Here is a 14,007-nt window from a genome sequence, read left to right as displayed (position 1 = left end):
TTTTGCAGCCTAACCCAAAGGTAAGAACTGGAAGGTTTCCAAAGCCTTTGCTTCAAGGTCTCTGATGGCAAATGGGACTTTATTGAAATTAATCCAGCTCCAGGTAAGAGATACTGTCTAGTCCCTGTCATATGATGTCAGGTTGGCCTGAGGCTTTCCCAACTTCAAAGTTAGCTACCAAGCAGTAGTTAAGACTCTGATAAATTATATCATTCCTACTTTTATAATACCAGAATATCTGGAGTCTTTTCTTTTTGTAAACAGAATTTTATTTTTTTCCAATTACACGTAAAGATAGTTTTCGACATTTATTTTTATAAGATTTTGAGTTCCAATTTTTTCTCCCTTCCTCCCTCCTCCCCAAGACAGAAAGCAATCTGATATAGGTTATACATGTGTAATCATGTTAAATATATTTCCACATTAGTCATGTCGTAAAAGAAGAAACAGAACAAAAGGGAAAAACTACAAATAATTAAAAAAGAACAAAAAAGAATTAAAAATAGTATGCTTCAATCTGCATTCAGACTCTATAGCTCTTTCTCTGATAGCATTTTCCATCATGAGACTTGGAATTGTCTTGGACCATTGTATTGCTGAGAAGAGCTAAGACTATCATAGTTGATCATCACACAATGTTGCTATTACTGTATACAATGTTCTCCTGGCTCTGCTCACTTTACTCAGCATCATTTCATGTAAATCTCCAGGTTTTTCTGAAATCCACCTGCTCATCATTTCTTATAGCACAATTGTATTCCATTACATTCATATACCACAACTTGTTCAGCCATTCCCCAATTAATGGGCATTCCCTCAATTTCTAATTCTTTGCCACCACAAAAAGAGTTGCTATAAATATTTTTGTACATTTTATCTTTACTTTACCCTTTTTATGATCTCTTTGGATCAGTACTGATGCATCATTCTTCAAGTGGCTCTTGCTAGGGTCAGCTTACCCACCACTATGCTTTTCCTATAGAAGAAAGTAAACCCTTCAAGTATTGTATTTGATTATGATTGGTCCCAAGAGTATCTGGGAAAGGAAAATGGCACATTCCCTCACTTACTAGCTGTGTGACCCTGGGCAAAGTCACTTCATCCTGTTTGCCTCAGTTTCCTCAGCTGGAAAATGAGCTGGAGAAAGAAATGGCAAACTACTCCAGTATCTTCACCAAGAAAACCCAAAATGGGTTCACGAAGAATCTGATATGACTGAAACAACTGAACAACATGTATGTGTTCAAGAAGTCACAGGGCAGAAATCTTGTTCTACCTGTAGGAAGGATTTAAATTACACGATTATTAATTATTGCCTCTTCTGAGTTAGGACCTTTGCCTAACAGACTTTTAACTCTTTCACTTGTTGGGAATCTGTTTAATCATGCTATTGATGGATACAAAGATGCTAATGCTAAAACAAGGTGTACATGATGGGGTTGATTTCATCAGGTGCCTGAAAATATCACCTCTAGAAATGATATTCCTTCTACTTTCAGATCCTGATAGACCCCAGTACCAATTTTAATAGTCCCTAGATTAGTGGGAACTTTCACTGAATGTTTCAAAAACCAGTATTAGTAGGTTCAGCACCTTATGTACTCCCTGGTCAATGTCCTTGTGAAAGGCTTCTGTCAATGGGCCTAAGTGGGCTCATTCGAGCCAAGTTCCTATTATTTGTTAGATACTGTCCTAAGGGAAATAGGGACAGGAACGGGTATTGCTAATTCCTTTGACACAGAAATTTTAACTAATAAACCAAGTGTTATGAGCCATCTGCAAAAACATGTCATTCAAATGCAGACTACCTGAGATCATAATCTCATGTAAGACATGGTCTATACTGCCCAATTAAACTGGAACTTCAGGAGAGCATGGAATTAAACTGCCTGGAATACATCAAAGGCAGGGAAAAACCTTACTAATTTCGTTTCACTTGTTCTCACCTGTATTCTTACCTCTTGTTCTCAACAGCAATTAATTTTTTAAGAATTCCCAGTAGTAAATGTTCTTAAACAAAATGAAAGTCTCAACCAGATAACAGTTTATTAAGTTTGATATAAGACTAAGGAGAATTTCTTAGAATAGCTGAACAAGAGTCAGCCCACACTGTGTACCATTGATATGACATTTAAAGGGATATTACCCCAAAAGGAATATTGTTCTGAATTTTCTAATTCACATCTTGATAATTTTAATGATTCTTTTGTTTGTAGTATGACTGGACATATTGGTTATACAGGAACCCAAGAACTTTACAATCTCAACAATTTAAACTCTCTAAGAAAGTGATACTATAAAATAGTATCAAAAGAGGGAGTTTATATAAGGAATAAGTGAGGGTTAAATTGTAACATTGGGCAGCAAAGGTATAGGGGACTGCAGAGGATGAGATGGATAGTTAGCATCATGTAAACAATAAACATAAACTTGGACAGACTTTGAGGGATAGTAGAGGATAGGAGGGCCTGGCATGCTATGGTCCATGGGGTCACAAAAAGTTGGACATGACTAAAGGACTGAACAACAAGAAACTGTAACATAGAACAGTCCTAGGCCTAGGGTTCTAGAATTTTTTTTTTTCAGTTATGTCTGACTCTTCATGACCCCATTTGGGGTTTTCTTGGCAAAGATACTGGAGTAGTTTGCCATTTCCTTCTCTAGCTCATTTTCCAGATGAGGAAACTGAGGCAAACAGGGTGAAGTGACTTGCCCAGGGTCACACAGCTAATAAGTGAGGGTGAGGCTGGATTTGAACTCAGGAAGATGAGCTTCCTGACTCCAGGTCCTGGGATCTATCCACTGTGCTGCCTAACTGCCTGAAAAGTGAAATGGACCATGGGGTTTTCTTGGCAAGGACTCTGGAGTGGTTTGCCATTTCCTTCTCCAGTGGATTAAGGCCAAGGTGATTTGCCAGGCAGGTCTTCCTGACTCCAGGCCCAGAGCTCTACTTGGTGTTTGACCATGAACTCTTACCCTATTCATAGATCTGAAAGGTAATTTCTGGCTGGCTCTTCTAATTTGTTTATGATGTCACCTTTTATGTCTAAGTCATGTACTCATTTGGAGTTTATCTTGATACACCAGGTGAGATGTTGGGCTATACCTCTTTTCTGAAAAAATGTTTTCCATTTTTTCCCAGTAGTTTTTGTCAAATAGTGAGTCCTCCCCCACCCCCACTCCCACCCCAGTAACTGAGGTCTAGGGTTTTACCAAACACTGTATGTTTTCTTATCCATGACGTGTACTTCAGTATATTTTTGCCTTTGTAAGCCTATGTATTTTATTTTACGCATTTGTTTTACGCATATTATTATGGAGGTCTACAGGCTTAGTCATACTGCCGCAACGGTGCATGACGCAAAACTGGTCTAGCCCATACCTTTGAGCATCCCTGGGGTGAACGCGGATCAGCATCTGTTGGCGGGCGGGAGGAGGCAACTGAGGGAATGTGGTGCAGTGGTGTTCCGAGGGGGCTGGCCCTCTTTGCCCGGCCCCCTGCCTCAGTTAGACCCGTATGATGGTGGAGGTAGTGGCGGCCCCGCCCCAGGTTTTGGGGCCCAGTTTGCGCCCCGGCTGGAACCCGCTCCTAGGGCGGCTAGCGGGGCTGCGGGGAGAGGAGGGGTGCCTCCAGGACCTGAGAGGCCCGCAGCTGGAGGGATTGTCGTCTGGGGGAGGGGCGGGAGGATGGGGAAGGGCTGAATCTCCTCCTCCTCGGTCTTGCTCCCTCTCTCCCGCCCGCCCTCCAGGAAAACTGCAGCTTCACCGCCGCCCGTCCCCCCCCTTCCCCCCGCCATTCACCCAGTCCCTTCCCTGGCCAACCCAAGAGAAGATGTTTGGGGTGGGGGCGGGAGGTGGGGAAGGCAAGACCTGGAGCTGGGATCCGTGGGCACTATCCTCCCAGGCATCCAGACTCGAAATCCAGGTTTCACCGTTCTCTTCACTCTCTCCCCCTAAGTTGCCAAGCCCTGGCTTTTCCAGCTTCGTGACATCTCTTGTATGTGCCCCTTTCCCCCCCTGACGCTGGCACCTCCCCCCACCCGCAGCCGGGTGCAGACCGGCATCGCCCTCACGCCACCAATAGCCTTCGAATTGGGCTCCCTGACTCGTCTCCCTCCCCCATAATCTATCCTCCACTCAGTTTTTCCTAAAGCCTAGGTCTAATCATGTCACCCCCTAGTCAATAAACTCAAATGGCTTCCTAATATGTCCAGAATTAAATAGAAACTCCTCTGCTTGGTTTTTAAATCCCTCCATAACCTGGCCCCTTCCTACCTTTCCAGTCTGCTTACATTTAAACCCCTCCCACACACATACTCAGTCTTGTGACCCTGGGCCTCCATCTTTTTTTTTTCCAGACTGTCCTACCTGTCTGCAATGTTCTCCTTCTTCATCTCCACCTCCCAGATGAAGTCTCACGTTTTCTCATCCTCCATCTTAATGCCTTCCCTCTGAGATGATCTCCAAACTATCCTGTGTGTTTCCATACACACATACATGCATACATACATACAGCTTCAGTAAAGTTTCAGTTTACGAAATAAACCCACAAAAATCAGTGGCAGTTCTATATATTAATGATAATAAAATTCAAGAGGCAATAATAGAAAGGTAAGACCCATTAAAAAGCTCAGGGCCTGCCTTGCTTGTATTTATGTCTTCAAAGCTGTCTATCTATCTATCTATCTATCTATCATCTATCTATCTATCTATCTATCTATCTATCCACTGCCACTTGCTAAGAAGTGGAATTCTATGGAGAGACTTGAATGGTCTAATCACCTGCCTCCCTCAACAAACCTCTTCTCCAGCAACTAATAGCTTGCCAGAACTTATTCCTCAATGTTTAGCATATTCCTCCGCCCTCCAAAAACAAACAACAACAATAACAACAACAAAAAACCTGTTTCATCTCAGTGATTTACAACCTCTAGCTTCTGAAGTAAAACCTTGTTTCCCATCCCTAGTCAGTCACTCCCTCACTCCCATTCCCCTCAACAACCCCCATACCCCTTTCACCAAAATCTCTGGAATGATCGTTCCATAATCAACAAATTTGCTTTCATCTTAAATCTTTTCCTTTCTCACTTCTTTCATCTTCAGGTACTCACTGAAACCTGGCTCCTTTCTAATGACATTGTATCTCTGGTCACCCTTTCTAGCACTGGCTGCACCTTCACTCAAACTTTCCACCTTTCACTCATTATAAGTACTTCCTAAGTGCAAATCACTCATATTCTAATAGGGGAGATTTCAGCTGCAAGTCAGATGGAAAGGCCCTGTCATCATTAGAGTACATAAGCCAAGCAGATGGTCACACCTCTTTTTTAATGTCACTTCCATTGATAAAACAACATCAGTTTCTAATGTTTAGTCACGTGACATTACCAAGAAATGTGGTGATAAGAATTTATGGAAACATGCCTTCAGAAGCTTCAGCTGAAGCTGTGGGATCTGTATGCACCTCACAAGCCCATTTTTCAGGTATATCTAAAAAAGGTTTCTGTCTCAGGGGTGCTGCCATTCCCATAACTCATATGCCTACCTCCCCTCCAGGTGCTGGTGGTAGTGAAGATGGATGATCCCTTGTCCACAAGGGTAGCTCCATTGGACGCTGGATTCAATGGCCAGGCTGGAAGCAGGGCCAGTGGTCTTCCAGACACTGCTCTTCCTGAGCCTCTTGTTCCAAGGTCCTAAGATGTCTCTACCAGGGCCTGAGTGGAGGTAGTAATCCAAGAGGTTTGACAAGCATTAGAAACCTGCATTGAAATCTGTTTACATCATTCACCTCAACAAATGGAGAGGCCTCACATGCCCAGGAAGGACTCCTTCTTAAAATTAATTATGCTAATGCTGAGATTGATAAAATAGCATTTTTTGAATCAAAACTCTTACTTGAACTTTTTAACTACATTTGTTCTTATTATGGACTTTTGCCTTTTTTTGGAAGGGGGGGATATGATAATTTGTTAGTGGCATTGACTTGTGTTGGAGATTTTGAAAGGGAAGATGGATTTTTGCCTTTTCTGAGCAGATGTGATTATATATGTGTGTGTGTGTGTGTGTGTGTACATACGTGTGTGTGTGTACATACGTGTGTGTGTATATATGTGTACATGTGTATATATTTTTTTCCTCTGGTTTAAAATCTTCTAAAGGGGGTTTGGGATATCGACATTCTTGGCTCCAGCTCTGGCCAACGGTGTTCCTCTCAATTGGGGGGGGGACTCCCCTATACCCTAGTTTCATTTAACCACTAACGGTAGGATTAGCTTTTACAAAGGAATATTTACTTCAAAAAGTGTAATCAAGAATGTACAAATTCACCCCTCAGACCTGTGGGAGGCATAATTCTCCTCCCCCTCACCCCTTGTACCACTCAGTCTTTAGGGAGAGAAGGGATTAGGTTCACAGTTTAGCTTAATTCCTATAGACCACAGTCTCAATTCCAAGTCCAAAACCCTTCTTAGGCTCAAGTCCCAGGCTTCCATGCTGGGCTGGTTACACCATCCTGCCTGGAATCCCACATCTCCAAGATTTCCATTACTCTGGTGGGGATCACCAACAGACGCCTAAAACTGAGGACAAATGGAACAGAACAGAAGCAAAAACACCCAGGCCCATTTCTGAGAGCCAGGGTAAAAGAGAGAGAGAGCACAAAAAAACCAAGTCCTTTTCTTCTCACCAATTCAGTTCATGATGCCCCCTTAATATGGAAGCTCCCTGAGGAACTTGTGCTGGGCATGCCCAGATCTCCAAACATTAGAAACTTTGTTTTCATCCCTTCTCATGTGGATGGGTACAACGTCCTTTAACTGGCTCCACAGCTGGAACAGGCTGCAGCTTTAAAAACTGACCAGACTAAGACAATCTCTCTCTTCTTTCCTTCCAACTCTTTCCTACTGTGTCCACAGGATGAAGTTCACAGTTCACCCACAGCAGAAGCTCTTAGGTATCATTTTAAAAAAAATTGTCCCTGGCAGATTTGTGCCTAAAATGCAGACTAAAGAGTTTTCATTGTATAGTGAAATGGTGCTTTGAGACATGAATTCCTGCTTGGAGGTAGCAATATTCTGGGATGCTGTATTTTGAAAGTCTTCTGTTGCCAGCTAAGTAGAGGAAAGGGACATTAAATGTACCAAGTACCTTTGCAGAAGGTTTTCTTCAGCATCTACCTGCCTTGTCTTGCTGTCCACCATGGATGTTCATGGAATCTGACCATTTGAAAGGAAAGTCAGGCCTACCAGACACACTAATGGTTATTTGGTCACAATTCTGTCCTTGTTTAAATTTGTAGCTCTCACTACTCTTTGTTGATGGTTTGATTAGTGTATGTGTATTTGCTCTGATTTTAGGACATCTAGACAGAAAAGCTTAAAAACTGCTGATATAGATATGGCAGAGCCACAATAAGGGAGACCCAGCATCAGGACACTTGGAAACTATTCAGCTTGAGGTTAGGGCTACAATCCTGTCAGTCAATAAGATCCAAAGCCAGCTTCCCAACTGGGTGATGCTCCTATTGGGTTGGTGATTTTTTTAAAGGCCAGACTCCCCATTACTAACAGTATTATCAGGTTGGACATCTTGAGGAACCTCCAGAATGGGAAACAAGGCATGGTGTCTCTATGCCTGAAAGAGGGACCTGAACATTGCTTGTGCATACCCGTCTAGATATGAAAGCCAGCAAATTCTCTATGAGGTTTATTTGGCACTTTGGGTGAAAGATTTTCCAGAAGAAGGATCCTTTCTTCAAACAAACAAACAAAAAAATACTGTGCTCAATAGACTTTGGTTTATGCAGACAAATCAGGGACTTACTATAAAGCAAAAACATATTTTCTTTTTTTTAACTTTGTTTTTCTTGAAATTCATTTTGTGAAAAGGGTTTTTAAGTCTTAACCAAATTGAAGGATGTATTGTAACTTTTTCTCTCTAGTGAATTCAAAAGCAGAAAAGCTGGTTTGCCTTTTTTAGTTTCCAGACTTATTTGGTGCTTATGTACTCCCCTCTGCAAGGACTGCCCTTTTAACTTTTTCTCTTCCCACCAATATGGAGAATGGAGGCTTTTGTTTGTTTGTTTTTAATTTCTAAGAAAGTAGCCTGGTAGGAAGATTTTCCACAAGAGTAAGTCAAGTAAACTACTTTTGAGAAAAAGACACTTTTTTTTTTGCTAGGAAAAAATATTTCGCTGAACCTCAATATGCTTCTTTGAATGATTTGGCAGGACTTTTAATGGATGAAAATATTGGAAGCAAAGTCACCTAAAAAGGAATCAAAATAAACCATGCATTTGGAGGTTCTTAAGAAATCAAATTGGAAATGTTTCAGGTGGAAAAAAGGGAAGGTGTGCTTATAAACCTGGAGCATCACCCTTATAGCAAAATTACTCAGGAGATTGGAAATGCCTAAGAAAACTGTGCTCATTTATAAAAGAGACACTGCAGGGACAAAAGGGAAACTAGATTGAACACCACAGTCGGAGTATCTAAAGCATTATTGGAAGCAGCAAGATCTAAAGTTCAGAAATTAAGTTTACTAAGAGAAAGTGAAATGCTAAATTAATGAAAAGAAAATGTATTTCTGTGAACCTGGGTAACACTCTGCTACAATTAGCTCTTTTTAAGCCGAGGGTTCAATATCATAACCCTCCCTAAGGTCCACTTGGTTCTCTTTTCTTTGGGCTTTTAGGAAGCTTATTTTAGATGCAAAGTTCTAAGTTGTCATAATCTTTCCAAGGCCCCAGTTAAGAAACCTCCTAACACCCAAGCAGAGGTTGGGTTCTGTGTCTTCCCTCACATTTTAATGTGTCTGTAGTTAATTCCTAACTTCCTTGTGGTTGAAACAAAATTCAGTTTACTGGAAACATTTGGGTAATGAAACAGCAAGTCATGTTACACTATCTATGGATAGACAAGCTTAGGGGAGAGTAAATATTTAACAACCTACTCTCCTGGAAAAAAAATACGCATGATATATAATTTTATTCTGCATTACTAACATTTTTCCCATCACTTTCCTAAATCTAGACAATCAAGAAGAGTAAATCAAGCCCTGATTTGTAGCATTTGCCAATTATCAAAGTTCAACATTGGACATTTAACATCTGGCTCTTCTGAGCCACTACTAGCTGGCTCCAGCACAGCAGTGCAGGAAATATCCTCAGCCTGGGACCTCTGCTCCAAGATGCCTGTAGAGTCACTGACTTTCTTCAATCTCTCCCTTTTCTGACATAACTCAGTCTTCCCTTTACTTCTCAAAGGTGTGCTGGAAATACTATGCTTGCCCCAACCTTTCAAATCCAGATCCTACACTCAGAATATCTCCATGCAGTTCCTAGATCGACCCTTTCTCTTACAGCAACTGCTTAGGGCATGAGGCAGTCTCCCACAATGGCTTGAACTGATTCTTCTACCTTTTCTTAGCACACTCAATTTTGATTATTTGATTCAATTGAAAAAAAAAAGCAGGAGTTTTGATTCTTTTCTCCAATAGTAGGAAAACAGAATTAGTGACTTTTACTTAAAAAGGAACCAGCAGTCTGCATTTTGGTGTCTACTACAGGCAAGGGGAGGGAAAGGAACAAACCTTTATTAAGTACCTACTGTGTGCCAGGCACTATTCTAAGCACTTTATAAATATCCTCTCATTTGATTCTCATCGCAACCTGGGGAGATAGATATTATTATCCCCATTTTACAGGTAAGGAAACTGAGGCAGACAGAGGTTGAAGTAACTTGCCCAGGATCAAACAGCTAACAAGTGTCTGAGGCTTTGAACTCCAGACTTCAGGCCCAGGGCTCTCCCTATCTATAGCATCACTTAGCTGTCAATGGGAATCTGTAGCAAGAGCTATACCCCTAAAAACAACCCACCCCACAAAAAAAAAATAGTGGAAAGAAAGGAAGGAAAGTGCAGTGTTGCAAAAACAAAACAAAACAAAACTGTCCCAAAAGGTAAGGAAGTTTTTAGATATCATCAAGATAAGAAGAGAATAGCAAGATATGCTGATTACTATGCCTAGAGAGCTATAATCTCCAGTTGGAGAAATGCTTAATTATAGATATGAGGTGCCTTATTTCCTAAGGGAAAATAATGTTCATCTCTAACCAAAGCACACACTTGAACACAAGGAATTCATCTAGAATTCATGAAGCAAAAGGTCAATGGAGAAGACTCAGGCTAGACTAGAAAGTAACATACCAGAAAAAAGGGAATTTGTAACAGGAAATCCTTCTTTCAGAAAACCATCTGGGAAATGAGACTGTCTCTGGAGATCATTCCTCCCCAGAAGGTTGACAGCAGTTTTTAGATTTCTAATTATTTTCAAGATTAATTCCAGAGATCCTGGTATGCTTGTAGATGTGGGGAAATAAGTGGAATCACTGAGCATATTTTAGTGCACAACAATCTGAAATTTATTTTTATATTGGTTTTGATAAAATGAATTGGGAATAATTTTTACTCATAACATAGTTGATGTGTGCTGTGAAGAGGAATTGATGGTGCTACACCTTTGTTACTTCGAGATTATTGCTGAGGTAATTGGGTGCCTACGTAGAGGGACATAATGCAGTACCTGGATTCTGGAAGACCTTAGTTCAAAGCCTCTCACGCTTGCTAACTATGTGGCCCTGGGCATGTCACTTAAACAGGACTACCTCGGCTTCCAGATCTTTAAAACAGGGATAACAATAGTACCTCCCTCCCAGGGCCATCAAGAGGAGAAAATTAGATATTTGTTAAGTAAACCTTAAAGCACTATGTAAACGCTATCATTTCTTGGAAATGCATTCAAAGGGATTTTTAGGTTAGTTTTCAGTTTTATTTAAGTTTATATAAGTTCTTAAGATTTTAAATTAACTGCTATTTTTACAAATTACTCACATTATTAATTTGGAGATTACACAGAAGGGCTGTTTTTAGTTTTCAATGGAACTATGTACCACAAGAAGAGGAAGTTAGTCTGAATGCTCTGATTTATCCAGGAATTAGAGCTACCACCTGGCAAAAACCTTGGGCTGGGAGATTCGGGGATCTTCTCAGGTCAATGATCTTAAGTATTCAAAAGTACCATTGTCCAAGTTGGAAACCCTATCAGAGAGCACTGTATGAAAACAGTAAAGTTCCCAAGGACTAGGAGGGAATGTTTGGAACCAAAACGTGAACTAGACTGTCTATACTGCATGCCAATGATAAATATGGTGATTGCCAAAGACTTTAATCACACTGCCGCAGCCTATCCAAAAGGATTTCAATCTTAACATTGCTAAAATGTATCAAGTAATTTTTTTTAAAGGGCCTCTGTTAGCCTCAGGAAATTGCCTAAGGGAACCACTGCCCCTCCCCCTCCCCCCAGTTGCTAGTGTCTATCTCAGTATCTATCATTATTTCCACCCTCCCCCACAACTCCTCTCTCTTTGCCCAACTTCCCAATTACTGTCCTGGGCATCACCATCCTCCCGGTCACCCAGGCTCCCAACTTTGGTGTCATTTTCAACTTTTTTGCACTAATCACACATATCCAATGCTCTTTTTTCTTTTTTAAACAGAAACAATTTTTAGTTTTTAATGAATTTGTAAACAAAAAGCTCCCATTTCAAAATAAAAACACAATCACAGGTCATATAGATGTTTACAGTGATTACATTTACATAAACAACTTACATATAAGTTCAGTTTTAAGATGTTAACTTTCTGTGACATTTTTTTAACAGCAAAAATATTACAGAGTTAATGCAGAATTCTAAAGATAATCTAGTAGTCACTAAGTTTGTCTTAAATCTTCACTTTAGATGCTGTTATTTCTAGCACAGTAAGCAGGCAGTCTGAATCTTTGGTTGCTACCATGTCAGCTGGCTTGCACATAGAAGTCAACAATTTTAAGAATGTTTACAACTTTCAAACCTCAGGGAGGGAAAAAAATACTTTAAGAGTACACAATTTCGAGCATTTACACGTATTACAACTGTGGTTGAACAATGTTCATGCTGTTCTTATGAAATGAGATTTCACTGCAGTGTAATTTAAAATAAAAGGTAAAAAAATTGTAATATGCACAATTTCTCTCCATCACTTGTGTTAATCATTTGACTTTTTTCACTTCAAAATGCAAAAATTGGACATGTTTCACTATCTCAGTTAATATTCATGATCACAGCAGCTACAACTCAGAAGGCAGCGTCACCAATGTTGACCAGAGCCAGTTTATACTGAAATTAAGTTCTTTATATCAAGTAAAGGGTTGTCCACAACCACTGGCAAGTGTACATATGAACGAAAATGTCCAGATTTGGGGAGCAACATAGTCCTATTCCAATCATCTGCTCTACTTCATATGTTTCTCTTCATGCTTGGAAACCTGTGGGGTTTGAGGGTCTGCTGACCCTACCCACTAGAAGAGCCTGTCTTTTAAGTGACTTTCTGCTTTAACATTGTCCAATCGAAAGTGTAGTCATACTGGTGGTTCAGAGTCCTGAAAAGAATACGAAATAGCTGCCTCAGATACATGTAATCTGGTGCCTCTTCAAAGCGCAGGCCACGGCAGTAGTTGAGATACATGGCAAATTCTGCAGGAAATCCCTGACATAGAACTTCCACAGGGGTGGACATCTTCTTTTCGCTGATCTTTTCATACTTTTGCTTCTTGGTTGCAGCCTTTAGTCCTTGCCAGGGCAGGCTGGTCCTGTTGAAATACATCAACACATAGCCCAGGGACTCCATGTCATCTCGACGGCTCTGCTCGATGCCAAGGTGTGCATTGATGCTGGCATACCTGGCAGTGCCAGTGAGGTTTTTATCTTCTCTGTAAGGTATATGCTGTTTTGTTCTGTTGTCTCGATACTTTTTGGCCAGCCCAAAGTCAATAAGGAATAGCTTATTACAATGGCGCCCAATCCCCATCAGGAAATTATCAGGTTTAATGTCCCTGTGGATAAAGTTCTTGGTATGCACATACTCAATTCTGCTGATCATCTGGTCGGCCAGCATCAGCACGGTTTTCATGGTGAATCTGCGAGAGCAGAAATTGAAGAGGTCCTCCAGGCTGGGCCCCAGGAGGTCCATGACGAGGACGTTGTAGTCCTTCTCCTGGCCGTACCAGCGCATGTGGGGGATGCCCACCCCGCCTTGCAGAACCTTGTAGAGCTTGCTTTCGTACAGCAGCTGGGGGTGCTTGGCTTTCTGCGACTCCAGCTTCACTGCCACCTCCTCGCCATTCGTGATGTTGATGGCCAGGTAGATGTCGCCGAACGAGCCGGCCCCGACCTTCCGCAGCAGCTCATATTTGCCCCCGACTATGCTGCTAGCCATCCTGCAGGTAGGGGCGGATATGGTGGCGGAGTGGTGGGGGGGGGCTATCGCGATGGGGACGCTGCGGGGACCAGGCCGGGCAGGCCTCACCCACCGGGCGGGAGCTTCCTCGGGCCGGGTCGTAGTCTGACCCTGGCTGCCGCCTCTGCCGTTACCGCCGCCGCTCGAAGTCCGTCTCCTCCCAGCCGAGGTCGCCTCGGGGTCTGCGGAGGCCCGGGCCTTCTAGACGGGGCAGCTTTTCTCGGGTACAGCAGCCGCCAGACACCGCCGCCGCCGTCGCTGCCAACGCAGGTTTGGTGGTGACGTGCCAGCTCTAAGCGGCGCAGTAGGCGGAGGCGACGTTCCGGCCGCTGCCCCCGACGTTACCGCCGGGTCACTCCGCCCACGCCGCCATCTTGTTCCTCTGGCTCCAGCCACCGCCCGATGCGCCCCAGCGAGCTCCCTCCAATCAGCGGCCAAAACCTGCTACTTCTACCCTAGTAACATCCCGCCTCTCCTCTGCAGACACGCCCCCCTCTCAGGACTGAGCCCCGCCTGCCCCGGGCCCTCGTTGGGGCCCCGCCCGCCCGGGCCCTTTCTGCTCTCCCCTCCCTCCCCCCGGCCGCCTGCGCAGTGGCCCCCAGGCCATCCTCCGCTCAGCTGTCAGAGATCTTTCTAAATTGGCCCGTCTGTCACGTCCACCCAGTCCTCCACCCC

The 14,007-nt window shown here is 42.6% G+C and overlaps 1 pseudogene; it reads right to left on the bottom strand.

The window, feature by feature from the left end:
• Positions 1 to 11,626: 11,626 nt before the first annotated feature.
• On the bottom strand, positions 11,627 to 13,687 carry LOC110200383 (casein kinase I pseudogene; annotated as a pseudogene).
• Between the last annotated feature and the right edge of the window lie 320 nt (positions 13,688 to 14,007).

This window comes from Phascolarctos cinereus, unplaced genomic scaffold (genome assembly GCF_003287225.1).
Source record: "Phascolarctos cinereus isolate Bilbo 61053 unplaced genomic scaffold, phaCin_HiC Scaffold_8;HRSCAF=390, whole genome shotgun sequence".
Lineage (NCBI taxonomy): Eukaryota > Metazoa > Chordata > Mammalia > Diprotodontia > Phascolarctidae > Phascolarctos > Phascolarctos cinereus.
This window is presented reverse-complemented; position numbering and strand designations above follow the sequence as displayed.